The sequence below is a fragment of the Miniopterus schreibersii genome (assembly GCF_964146895.1).
Source record: "Miniopterus schreibersii genome assembly, chromosome: 9".
Classification (NCBI taxonomy): domain Eukaryota; kingdom Metazoa; phylum Chordata; class Mammalia; order Chiroptera; family Miniopteridae; genus Miniopterus; species Miniopterus schreibersii.
The window spans coordinates 70,246,992-70,261,377 of NC_138118.1; positions in this window are offsets into that span (position 1 = coordinate 70,246,992).

Here is a 14,386-nt window from a genome sequence, read left to right on the forward strand (position 1 = left end):
TAATGAAATACAGCATTTACTTTACATGCAAAAGCAGAGTTGGCTTCCCCTGTCCCAAACTTGACTATGGCGTTTTAAAGTGAAAGGTAAACTATGATACGGTGTCCTAAGAGGCTATTAAAACATAAACGTGAAGTGGACTATCACAGTCAGATTTGTCAAACGCTGAGTTAATAGTGTTAAATCATATAGTGATGGAGGAAGAATGACCCAGACTTCCTATTAGGCCTCTTTACACTAATAACCACCATGTTGAAACAAAGGACTTTGTTGGGGAGTAATTGAAGCAAAATTCCAGGAAAGAAAAAGATGGTCATAGATAAGATATACATGAAAACTGCTTTTAAGACTGAAAATGTGTGAGTAGCTTAAAGAGTTAAAATTATATATAAACTTATAAAACATTACACCTGCGCTGCCTGGCCGAGGTCGATACAATGCTCTTCCACAAGGAATGGAGCCTGAAGGCCACGCGTGCACCTTCTGCGGGCAGGGGCTGCTCCTTTCTGTTAGACTCGCTAATTCCATTCAAAGCTGGGTGGCTTTTCTGGAGGGGTGAGTCCTGTGCATTTCTTGACCGTCAACATTTCTTTACCTTCAACATTTGCAAAGCCGCTACTCTATTTTCCTACCTCCCACTGGAATCTTTTTCTGACGTTTGCAAGGATGCCATTTCTTCGAGCTTTTCTGTTCCGAAAGGAGCAGAAAGGCGGGATGTCGCAGAAACGCAGCCATGCTGATGGCCTGGTAGATGTTGCTACTGTTTCCAACAGCAACAAAGACGCCACTGGGTGCCCTCAGGTGAGTCCCTTAACCTGCTGTGTCACAACTGCTCCACCTGCAGCTCAGATAATCGCCTTTGCCACCCATCTTCCTCTCGGGGTTGTTTTGAGAATGTCATAACCGGTCATCTCTTTGATCTGTTCAGAAAACACTCAATGCCCTTGGCCCCGCGAATGCGCATGCCCAAGTTCAAGCTCAGTTATGAAACTACACCCAACAGGAATGTTTCTTTACTGAAAGAGACAAAGGGCAGCCAGTTGAAGAATGCCAGACCCAAACGACATCTTGAAGGCCTTTGAGATTCTCAGATGAAAGGCTTTATATAAAAATAAAGTATTATTACCTAGGCAGAGAAAAATGCACGCATTTTTCTGTCAGCATTCAAGAGCCAAATATAGGGGTGCCCTCTGCTCCCCTTTGATATTTTGTTTGCATTTAGTTTGATGACTATATAGATAAATCCTCTATTTGGTGCCATTGGACCCGGGTTACATTTCAGTGTGTAGAAAATGACAAAATGAAAGAGAGAAGCCTTTGAAAGAAAGTGAAAATAAATGTAATAGCCAAAAGCCAAATAATAGTCATAGTATATTTAAAGTCTATTAAAGAGCAGCAGTCACGGTATCAAATGCACACTCTCTCATCCTCTGTGGTCAGCCTACTATGTGGACCACCTGCCTTAAATTACACAAGTTCACCGCATCCCTGGAGTGAAGCGGGAAGGCTGGAGAAGAACAGGGAAGGAGAAGCAGCTTTCTCCATTCATACTAATCATACCAAATTTAAAATATTTTTCAAATGCCCCCTTTCAATTCACAATCAATTATATTTGAATCTCTAAAGCACCACTCTTGGGTTTGGAACAATGTGTGCATGTATGCAATAAGTAAGTAGCTTGGGATTTCAGTTTTTCAGTAGATACTGATTGACATGAACTGTTTAGTTATCAGTGGTTATGCTGTTTTAGGAGGTGACAGGGCAATGTTTATAGCACAGGAATTGAAGAAAATGGAACCCCAATTGGCTAGATCAGGAGAAGAGACCCTTCTGGACAGACTGCCCCAGTCTGGTTAAGAAGCACACTTGGAGAGTCTGTATTTGGGTCTTTCATAGAAATCAAGTGGAATCAATTTCACAAATATGAAAATGCACTGATAATAAGCTGGCCAGATTCCTTATTAAATTTGGCAATAATTGCTTTTGGGGTGCCAAGACTGCTGCATATAGTTGTGAGGGATGCTCACTGATAAATGGCATTTGGTCCATGCAGTAATGGGGTCTGAAATCAGCCCTGCTCTGACAGGTAAGCCATATGCCCTGGGAAAAAAGGGTCCCTAAACTTATTCACACAAAGAAATATAGGCAGATGGCAGGTGTGGGCTCCATACAGGAAAGCACTCTAATATACTTAAATATAATGTCTGAATCTCAATGTTTTAAGAAATGTCTTCCTTTGTGCTTGGGTTTTCAGTCTAAACGTCAACCCGAGAGACAAGTGCAGTATATGAATTTGCCCACCTTAACAGTATGGGACTGTCATATAGTTATTTTTTGAGTCTTTTAGATGTGGATTCTGCCTCTTGGCCTCAGTTTCCTATTAGTATAATGGTGATGTTAGTTCAAATCCACAAAAATCCCATGTGACAGGTGCTAAGCAGGGTGTTGGAATTAGAGTGATAAGCTGGACGGGCACCTGTTTACAAAAAGCTTAACATCTAATAAGCAACTATTAATCTATAAGATACTGCTCCAGATTGATGAATGTATACTGAAGAAAAAAAAGTAGTAGAGGCCACTTCTCTCTGTTCTAAAGTTTCCAGTCTTAGACTGCTAAATGCAGAGGAGCCACTTTGCCTCTCCATTTCTTCCACCCAGAATATCAAAGAAAACTCAGAGAAAGTAACCACTATAGGGACCTCCAGAGCACACACAGCAAATACCCACAGGTGAGACCAGCCTTCTGTGATTAGAGGCTCCTTTGTTTGTTATGAGGAGCATGACAGAGTCACTTCTGCACAGCCTTTAGACCTTGGAGAGACCCTCAAGAAATGTTTGTTGACTGAATAATCATGCTTTTGTTTAATTGAAGGCAGTGTCATAGTGGCCACCCACGCAGCCTCTCACTTGGGGAAAAGTGCTTGGGAAAGAGTGAACATTTCGAAATTGCTTCTCAAGATCTAAGTGATATTTAACTCTAGCTGTGCAATCAGACAATCGAGTAGATCTTTTACAGGAGAAAAATGAATCTCTCATGCTATATATTTGAATAAGTTCCCACACTTTACCTTGATTGCTGTTTTTCCAAATCATGCTACCTACAATCTGATCTCAGGTTGCCCTTTGCATCAGTAACTCATGAAAACAAAACTCACTAGGAAAGCATGTCAGACATAAGAATGCATCACAGATCACAAATTGAAAAGGCCTCTGGGATCATTTTCACTGAGTAGGAAAACCTACTTATGATCACTCTCCTTTGGTTCTGCCTCATTCCATAATCGCTCCATGGGGCAAACTACACTCCTGGTTTTTCTGCCCAACAAACAGTTTCTGCACATGCTAGTTAAATTATCTTTCTGTTTCCTTTAGTCTTGAATTCATAAGAATATTGTTAGTAGCAATTATTCTTGTAAAAGACAAAAATAATGGTCTTAGGGCTTTTTCCCCCACAAACAAGGCTTTGTTTCAGTAATTGCAAAAATAAAAATAAAGTAAAAAGTACCCTGAAAGGTACTCATATTCATAATATTACTATTAGAATTTTTAGTGTATATAAAGACATACTCATTTTCATTCTTAGGATGTGAAAAGGCAAAACAGCTAAATAAGAACCTGGCCTTTACTATTTATCAGGTGTTAAGTCTATACACAGAGTAGTGTCCAGACTCACTTATAGACAGCAGTGTCTTGTTATCTTCTATGTTTATGCAAAACTTTGTAGTAGAAGAGCAAGATAGTGAGCCTTGGGAAATAGTTGCTCAGCTGGAAGATAATGGGTAGTTCTGGTAATCAGGCCAATTCTGGAATTTACTACCCTGTTTAAAATCTTAAAACATGTTCCCAAGAAGTGAAAAGAACACTGGACTAGGCCCAATTAGTCCTGGGCAAATATCTCAAACACTTTGGACTTCAGAGTCCTTTGTTCTTAATTAAATGGTTAAATTAAAGGACTCTAAACCTTGAGAGAAATGGAGATGTTATTCCAATGGTAGAGGGCCTACTGATAGCCAATCAAGGAAGGTATCTAAGTCACCATCATGCCAATTTTAACACTGGGAACCTGTTCTCTAGGGAAACGTAGCCAGGAACCCAAAGCAACCCTTGAAGGCATTGTGATGTGAACCAAAGGGAGAACTGGACATAATGACAATGGTGTCAAATCAATATCAGGGTTTGTCAGAGGACTGGTTCTCAAAAGCCCCAGGTGACAAGCATATTAACCTGTAATTCAACAGTTAAAGTTTGATGTATTTTTAAGAAATCAAAAGTCCTATGTAAGCTATAAGTGGAAAAAGTAGCTACTTATGTTTTGTAAATTATGCTGAGTTGCACATCCGTCTTGCTCATCACAGCCAACTACAGAAATAATGCCACCAGTGTCACCTTCCAGTATAAAGGACCATCTCTCAATATGGCAGAGTTACAGGTTGGAAGGACTATTTGGATGAAACATTTCAGAAGGCAATTGGTGTTAGCTCTTAAAAATCAATGCACACGTCCCTCCATCCCCCAATTAAATAATATTTGCTATCATAGACACTACAGCCTTCCACAGAAAATAAAATCCAAACTCATAGGAATTCAACACTAATTTCTCCTTACACAGAATACAGATGACCCCTTTGATCACCAACCTGTCTTTCGTGCTAGTTTTAGAAACCCTGTCAGGAAGAATAAAAATGTCTGTGGCTTGTGGAACTTTTGGGGGGGGGGGGGGTATAAGGTCTTGACCAGCAAATATGAAAGTATATCGTTTGGTTTCCTCTCAATATCAATAGTTAGTATCACATTTTGGGGCCTTTTAAGTGCTCCCATATGTTTTAGAAATAATTAAATTTTTATTGACATTTTGGCCTGCCTCCTAAAGATGAATATCCTTCAGCTGTTAAACATCTGATAGGTTTGAAGTTGGGAAAGTTTTTTATTTAATATTTTTATGCTCTTGAATATATACACGCTGAAAACACAAGAGGTGACCTGAGTCCTTTTGATGTAGGCATCGGAACCCTAGGGAGAAGGCAGCGACTCTCACACACACGCAGGCTGTCCTTGGAGAGAGGAGGGGAACCACCACTATGCCTTTTGTCATATGATTAAGCTTATCAAATCAGGATCGGTTCTACGCAACCCAGTAAACTGATCTGGTTCCTCGTTTGCAACGTTTATGACGAAGGAAGGAAGCGTGTTCATTGGAAACGGAGGTTTTCTAAAGGCTCTCGAGTTAATCCGTTTCCTTCACCCCGGAAATCAGGCGTATTTTCTGATCCGGGAAAGCAAACTGCTGACCTTCAGGTTGCTAAATTCGAAGGGGCTGGGGAGGTGGGACGGTAGGGGCTCCTCCAAAAGGGCTGAGGCACCGTTGCCCATATACTGCGGATACCCAGGCGCGTGGGATTGTGCGGGAGTAGCGGGAACACCGCGCGGAGCTGACCCTGCGTGGTGAGCGCACGTTCCCCGCAGCGCCCGGCCTCCCCCCTGCTCGCGCTGGTCTCCCCTCAATTTGCCTCCACCTTGGGCAAGAAGAAAGGAAACAAAGTTTCTCCTTCCCAAACCCCCATCTGTTACATTTCGAAGAAGAAATGGGTGGAGAACCCGCGTCCGCTGGAGGCTACTGCGGGTCGGGCCCATCGTTAGCTTCGGGTTGACAAACGTCTGCAGCGTGTTCTCAGCTCTGCGGGCCCCGGCGCGGGACGGAACGGGACGGGGGGCAGGGGGGTTCCCCTAAAATCGCACTAGCGCTCGCCCTGTCTGACCTGCCCCCTGCCGCGGAGCACATTTCAGCTCTCCAGCTTCCTGGCGGAGCGCGCGGTAACCGAGTCGGAGGGTTGTTTTTCCTGGCTTCGCCCGGCCTCCCGAGCCTGCGGGGAGCTTTCGGAAAGACGTCGCCTCCTCCCCCGACGCCCCGACGGCTTCTGAGCGCTGCCTGGGTCTCCGCCCCGCGGGAAGCGGCCAGAGGCTGAGGCCGGAGGGTGAAACCACCAGGGGTCCCAACGGAGGGCTTATTCCCGCCCCGTTTCACAGTGGGGGTCAAGTCGCGTTAACACCAAACCACCGGCGGGGCGGGGAGCAGGTGGTTAATTGCGCAAAGCAGACTTAGCTGCAAGAGGCTAACGTTACTGGAGAGTGACTTGGTTTCCCTCCCTAGTTTGGTCATCTCTAAAAATGGTCCATGCATCCTCCAGCGCTGGAAGGCGGGGAGAGGTTATCAGCCGCCGGGGGCTGGTGCACGCGGTCAGTTTAGGGTGGCCGGCAGGCAGGCGCTCTGGGGCTCCCACCGCACAGCTATCTGGGAGCAGGCTTCCTTCACCCTTTCTGGAAGGTAAGAGCTTTGGCATCTGGAAGTGTCAGAAAGGAGCCTTTTGCCATAAATCATCCTGAAAAGCATTCAAATCAGACAAGCGTCTAGAGACCCCTTAAGACACTCCACCCCCAAAATCCTAGATCAAAGTGCAATTCCTGGAACCATAAACACCTATTATAACTAAAATCCTACTTATCTGGAGGATGCAAAGCCGGGGGAAAAGGAAGGGGTAAGGGGCCTTTGTCGCTGTAAATCCCACGCACAAAATCACCAACCCTGTCTTTTCTCTAACGCCGTCAACTGCTCTTTTCGGAGCTAGCCAACCACAGCGCTGCTAACCCGGCGCGGCGCGCGTTCCTGGGGTCTTGGGAACAGCTGGCCGGAGCGCTCAGCACGCGGGGACTGGACATTCGCTTTTGCTTATTTGCTCAACCAGGAGAAGCAGGTGCGAGAGAGTCCGGGGCTTGGGAGGTGGGAGGCGGCGAGAGACAATCCGTGGGGCCCCAGTTTCGAGGACAGCGACCGCGCCTTACATCCTACGCTAGGGCGGCAAGCCTCCGTGCAAAGAACTGCTCCTCGGAAACCTACAAAACTCGGATGGGAAAACGCCCGTCCGGTCCGTTTCTAATTCTAACTTCTCTCTCCCGAGGCGTTACATTGTGCATATTTCCGAGAGGGTCGAGGGCGCGACGAAGGCGGGGGGGAGGGGGGAGGTCTCCGAATCTTAAGGGCGCAACTTTCTCGCCTCAGTAATGAAAAGACCCCAACTTTTTTCCCTCGCGAGTTCCTTGGTCAATCCAGAGTCAACCGATTGTATTAAAAATCTCAAGCCTGGAGCAGGGATGGCCCCGCGGGGCGTCTGAGGCGGAAGCTGGGGGGGGAGGGGAGCGGGAAAAGGTGGGGGCGGGGAGGACAGAGAACGGGAGCCCTCCCCCTACAGCTCCCGGGGCTGGGAGACCCTCTGGCCTCGCGGGCAGGGCGAGAGGGGCCTCAGGGAGGGCGCTGGCAGGCAGCGGGCTCCAGAGCTGAGATTATGGGACACGTGTCTCTTACTCCTCACGATCCATTTCTTACGGGTGATTTATGAACGAACCTCTTTGATCAGGGACGGTTTTATCTAACCCCTGCTACAGATGACAGGCGCGGCTGCTAAAACGCCTCGTCCGCTGCCTAAAAGGATGCTTAACTCCCCCCCCTTCCCAAATGCTGTTGCTTTTTCTCCGGTGATCCCCACCCCCTGCCTCTTTGCTCCCCTCCCCTACCCCCAGCCGCGTTTGCTAGGTTCGTTGCAGTCTCTCCGTGCGTTTTAAGTCAACAACAAAAAAAGCCCTGGGCAGGGTCATTTGGGAGCCACGGCAGGCAAATTCGGGGCACGCCATCCCTTTGGTGCCACGCGTGTTTGGAGTCCTGGAGAGGGCTCCAGGCAGGAGCCAGCTCGCTCCGGCAGTTCGGGCGCCCGCCTTGGGAAGGGGGAAGGCGAAGCCCTCGCCGCGCGTCAAGTCCCCGGGGGCCTGGGTTCGCGCAGAGGAGGGACGGGGAGCGGGGATGCAGCCGGTAGTGTCAATCCGCTGTCATCTGCGGACCCGGACTCGTCAGAACGACCACTTTAGCTTAATTGGGGAGGAAAGGAGGCGGCAGGAAAGGGGGAGAGGGGATCACGTTACGGAACCTCCTAGTCCCTAATAGGTAAAGGGAAAGCGGAGTCTCAGAAGCGGTTATTAATAGTCGCTTTTTTTGTGTGCGGTAGTAGTATTTCATTAAAACCATATTCTGGAACAAAGAGTTGTTCTTTCATGTTTTTTTGTTGTTGTTGTTGTTTTGTGTTTTGCTTTGTTATTACTCTGACAGGAGTTCTAAAACTAGGATTTTCCAAATCAAAGGGTCCCTGGAGTCGTCTGCCCCCTCCCAGCCCCCCTTCGCTTCCCTTCCCCAAACTGCTCTTGGTATCATTATCCCTGCACGGAGTTTTATACTCTTGATTCAGCCTGAGGACATTTAATAGCTGACTGGATTAAATATTGCAGACTCCAGCCTGGGCTATTTGAAAATCCGGGTCGTGGACTGTGCCTAACTTCAGAGAAGGAAAGCTGATCTATGAGATGTGTTTTAAGTTTCACTCAGTCGGGGCCTGGAGAGAAGGAAGGGGAAGAAGGATTCTCTCTGCTCCAGATCTCTTTTATATGTTACAAAGTTAGAAGTTTTTAAAAGGTGTGTGTTGATGAGGGGTAGCAAGAGAAGTCAAGGGTGGAATGAGGCGAGAGGCAACCTTAGCAAGAGGCTAACAGAAATTTCCTTCTGTCATGATGTGCAAAGGGGGTTTATAAGAATGTTTTAAAGAATGCTGCCCTGGGTAGGCTTCTGCCCCAGGAATGGAACTGTTTGGTGTAGGGGCATCAGCAGACCTCTCTCTAGGGTTCATTGTCATTGCTAAACTTGCAGTACTGAAATGGTCTCTGTTTGCTGCTTGCTGGCCTTCAACAACAGTAACAACTCTTTGATTGGTGTTAAGTTTCAGGAACAAAAGAGGAAAAGAAATGTAAACTTTTCTCCCAGCACTATGTTTAGAAATGGAGGTCTGCAAGCCCCAAAGGAAGGCTCCACGTAGCAGAGTTAGGGTGTCAGGGTCCAACCCAACATTCATCTTGGCTAGGGAAACCCAGAAGGGTAGGGTCTGAGGTCTTCCTCCAGGATGCTTTGCAGGGCTATAACCAGATATGGTGTGCACCCAAAGGTAATAAATAAAGGTTAAGTCCCTCCAAGGATGGCCTGCGTGGATATTTAAAGTAAATGATATAGGGGGAAGAGGTGTGTCTATTTATGTGGTCTTGTGCACTTTTAAAACGGTCAACCCTTAAAGCTAATGTGATCACTTTGGATAGATTTCAATTCTGACCACGCCTTTGGAAACCCAAAAAGAAATGATAAACTCTAACAGCAAATTTAGATTTAATATTGTGGAAGGAAATACCCCAAGTTACCATCTTTTACATTTTGTTTAAAGTAGATTGCTGTATGGGTGGCTATATAACTATAAGCCAGGTGCAATGTCAGTTTAACAGAGACTTAGGAATCATGTTGCATTTGAATTTAAATAAGAGCCACAGCAGTACCTTTAATGTGCAGTCCTAAAGGTATTGTGGACAAATATTTAAAACCTTAATATGCGCAGAGACCCATGCCTGAGCCACATGGTAAGAGTCACAATAACCTCTATGGACATCTCTCTTAAGTGGAGAAAGGAATTGGACTGTCTTCCACAACTGGGCAACTGGTAATTCATTTTAATTTTGTTTATACACGGGGCTTCCTTATTGCATGGAGAAAAAGAATGCTCCTATCTGTACAAGTCATTTAAAAAAATCCTGTTCAATCAAACTGATGATTTAACTTGGTAAAAACCCTACCCCATAGGCAGCTGGGATCCCCAGTGCCGGGGTCCCAGGGCTAGGAGGGAGGGATCACCGCTCATCTTTCAGCTCATCCAAGCATCTTGGAGGTTTAGGGTCTGCTAGGCCTGGCATTCCTTCGCTGTTCTTATCGCTCTCTACCCCTTCAAAAGGCAATTGATTAGTTTCAGCTTTCCCAAACCGAGATCCGATATGTTTCTCAGGATCAAACGTCTTTGAGAAACCCAGAGAGAGGCGTGGGGGATGGGGAATGTGAAGCATGAAACGCGGAGGGGAGAAATTTGCCCTCCACCCCAACCCCCGAACCCCAGGCACCTAGGGCATGGGAGGGCCGGGCAGGGGATGAGATTGTGACTTCTCCTGAAAAGGCACTTAAGGTAAGATATGTCTTCCCTTTCCGGAAGCAAATATTTAAAGGAGAAAATAGATACTAGAAAAGGAGGTTGATGATTTATGCCTGGATTTCCCTCGGAGCTTTTGCCTCCCTTGAGTTTACAGGCGTGGCCCCCTTTGCAAGTTGTACATCTGTTCTCTTCACGTGACGTTTCATAAAAGCCTTAACATCTGGGCAAGATAAACTTCCTTCAGGTACCTGCTTAACTTTTCACTTGTCACACTTGCGTCACCCCCTCCTGCCTGCCACAGTGGCTGGGTCTAGGGCATGCTTGTTTCCAGCTCGCCCCCCCCCCCCAGCCCCAGGTGACCCCCACATCGCCCCCTCCCAGCGCCAGCCTCGGCCAGGGCCTGTTTCTTTGGCAGCGCCCCCATCCTTACGTCTCCCGCCTCTGGCTCCACTCTGCAGGTCAATGAAGGCACCATCTTGAATCCAAGGAGAAAAGCCCTATTTCGTTGGATTCCGGCTTCAGAACAAAAACAAAACAGCTGCCTAATGAGCTACACTCGGCCTCGCGCTCAGAGCCGACGGCCTCGCGCGCATCCCCACCGCCCGCGGTAAAACGAGGAAAGGGGCCGCCTGGCCGACCGCGGGCTTTACCTGGGCGTCCGCTCTGCGCGCTAGATGCTGAAACTGCATGTTTTACAGAAATTCAATTTCACTCGCTCCAGTCTCTCCTCCCCCAAGAAGGCCGCCTTCTGGGATCAATGTTCTTATACGTGCTTGTTTGTGTTTTGTTTTTTGTTTGTTTGTTTTTCCCCCTAATCTGGAATTTTGTTCCCCTGGCTTCAGCCTACACCGCACACAGAGGGACGAAGACACATCCATAGACTTGAGAAGGGGTGGGGGGGGGGAATAGAAGTAAAAGAAAATAGTCCACGTAAACAAGCGAGCCGGCTGCTGGGGCCCTCGCTCCAGCAAGCCCCAAACGATCTCATTGCAGGGCGCCCACGAAATCCCGGCTGTAATTGAGTGTTTTCTTCTGAGGTTTTCTGACCATGTGCTTTTTCCCATGGTTACCATGACTCTGGGGGAAGCTGGATGTTCCCTACGCTCGCGCCCCATCCTTTCCCGGGGCTTATCTCTCTGGCCCTCACAAAGGACACCATACGGGGGGCAACTTTTGTGCCAGTGGTTTTAACCTGCCCCACCCTCCAGTGACCTGCCACATGCTCCTTCTTACTTTATAGACATCTGGGAATTCCATACATGCCTTAAACTCCAATTACACACCTTCAAAGGACACGTGCTTTGATTTGCTGAGAACGTTAAGTGGGCTCACGTCCTGGGGCCTTGGGACAAAAGCGAATGGAAAATGTATCCCATGGCCTGTGGACTGGGTCTGGCTTTTGCTGTTCAGTAAATAACGCTCATCAATAAATCTTTCTCGCACGGGGAGGGCCGGGTTTCGAGGTTTCTGGGACATAGTGGGGTCGCCGGCTTTGAGCAATTGCGCGGAACCCGATTTCTCCTTCCCCTTGGCCGGAGCGCTTTCCTTCCACTTTCGCTGGCGCTGGGGGGTGGGGCACGCTTTACGACACACAGGCAGAAAATTCTGGAAAAGTGGCCCCCGGGGATCCCCCCGCTGACCCCCGTGTGTCGCTAATGCGGGCCTGTCTCTGGAAATTTGAGGTTGGGCCTTCGCCTGAAGCTGCTGCGCCGCCGCTCCCCTCGCTACCGCTGACACTTGGAGCCGCGGCCCCCGCGCCACCGCCAGACGCAGGGCCCCGGGCGCCGCGCGCCGGCCGAGGAAGGCCGGGCGCTGTCGCCGACCCCACGGCGCTGCCACCCACGCAGGGGAGTCTGGGCCCCAGTCCCCTCCCGCGCCCGCTGCAGGTGAGACTCCCGCTCCCCGCTGAGCTCTGTTTGGGTTTCCGTGGCGTTTGTTCCCCGCAGGTTTGTTTGTTTTTCTTCAAATTACAGATGCAGGGAAAACCGCCTGACATCATGAGAGCGGGACAAACGCTCACTTTGAAGGATTCCTGGGCAGGACTTCAAGTGAAATCATATGCCTGAGAAGAACTTGATACCGGTCTAGAGAAAATAACCAGTTCTGGGTTTGCCAAACCGTGGAATGTGCAAAATGCTCGACTTTTTTGCAAGAGGCCAAGTGTCCCTTAAAAAGCTCCGTTATGAGTATGAGCCTGGAGGCCGAGGGAGCAAGGAGCTTGTGCCATTGTCGGGTGTGGGAAAGAAGGGCACACGTTGTGCGAGTTTCTGCTCTTGAGCGTTACTGTGTGTGTTTCACTCGGGGAAGGGTACCTGTGACTGTGCATGAACTACCAGCCGTGCGTGTGCTCAGCAAGCGCGTGCACAGAGGGGAAATGTGTGTATATGGGAACAAAACTTGCTGCTTGCTTATGACTGAAGGCTATCAATCAATCCAACGGCATTAAGAGCAAGACAAAAAAATTATGTGCACAATAAACATTCTTACTCAGTTTAGAATTCACCCAAGACAACTTAATACAATACTTGTCCTCCAGTGATAGGTTCTGGTTAAAGGGTTAAGACTCCTGGGTCCAGCCACCACATTAAATTCTCACTTCTGATACAGAAGTAAGTCACTTCCAAGTGTCCTTTAAATAAGAATGGGTAGCAAAAATAAAATGAAATAAAATGCAACACGAAATAATGGAAAAAACACACAGGTGGCTTTATTTCTATTCTAAAAAAGAATTAGCAGCATCATGTGTATTGGGGTTGGGAAGTTGGAATATAGAAATAGTCTGCAAGCTGAAAATTGTATTTTAATAGTTGTTTTTCACCCTAATTCTCAAAGTAAAACTAGCCACCACCTTGCTTTCATTCATTTGTTTATTTCTCTGAAAATCTAGGGGAAAATATTACCTTCAGCTTAGTATTTAGTATTACTCAATAGAAATGTGGCATTTGCTTTTCTCCAAAGTGTTTTCTCTTATAAGAAAAATGGAGAGAGCAAAACACCAGGAAAAAAGAGGCAAATGGAAGACTACCTGTTTTTTGAAACTTCTGGTTTTTATATCATCAGAGTTAAGATATAGAGATTACCTTCTCAGCAATGAGGGTCAGCTCCATCCTGATGTACGTCAAGAAATCTGAAATATCAAATAGTCAGACCAAGCTAGTGAACAAGGAGGTTCCTCCACGAACAATTTAGAAAATGGAGGTGGTTTGATGATACACACAGGAAAGAGAATTACCATCTCGATGGTCTCCCTCATCCTTCTAGAGCACTCTCCTCACATTTCTGCCCTGCACACACACACACACACACACACACACCCCACAAATACACCCACACATAATTACTTTCCCATCTCATTATTTGGTAAAAGACTAGCAAAATCCAAAAATTAATTCCCCAAGCTTCCACTAATCTTTTAATATAAATAAATGCTACGGGCTTCCTCTCGTAAACTACGGTTTAAAATATTCGCAATAATAAATGTACAATACTGTTAAGTCAGCATTCTGTGAAGGTGTGTGGGGAGGGAAACAGAAACCTCGGGGAATATAACAACCTCGACCTGAGCTGAGCAAACATGATCTGTTTGCATTCATACTTATTTGCCACAGCCATTGTTTGAATTAGGCAGCAAAATTATTTTCCAGTTTGAAAGCTTTCCTATTTATATTCGAATGCAGTAAACTGGAAGTAAAAGTTATGAACTAAGTGATACAAACTTACCATTTCTGATGATATTAATTATAAAAGCCAGGACTTTCCTGGCCCAGAAATAACCAGAATGAAATAAAAATCAAGCACCATTTGTAGCCTATTGTTTTACTTAACTTTATCAGATTTTGTATACATAATGTAATGGGGAAAAATTCTGTGTAATTTTGGATAAAATATATTTGCTAATGAACCAACTAGAAAATGAATAGCTATAGCATTTAAAATTGTAATTGTTCCAATAGTTACCGAGGATGCTGAAAGTTCATGTTCTTTGTTAATTGTATTTCACTCCACATGTTCACTGTATATAAAGAAGGAACATGCTTCCCAAATGGGTAACATCAAAATGGGAAAATTCTTAACTTTGGCTTTCTTTTTCAGCAAACGTGACACTAAATGTCATTTTCATTCATGAAAGAAGAGTTAAGTAAATTACTTTACAAATGGAATTCTCTTTCCTGCTGAATTAAACTTCATTATTTTCTATGCACATGTATTCATTTACATGTGTATATAGATTGATAATTTTAATAACACTTTATGCATCCTTTCACTGAAATAAATCCATTATTTAAGAGTCCTCACGAAAATTGGAGGACATGACAAAAATATACAGTAAC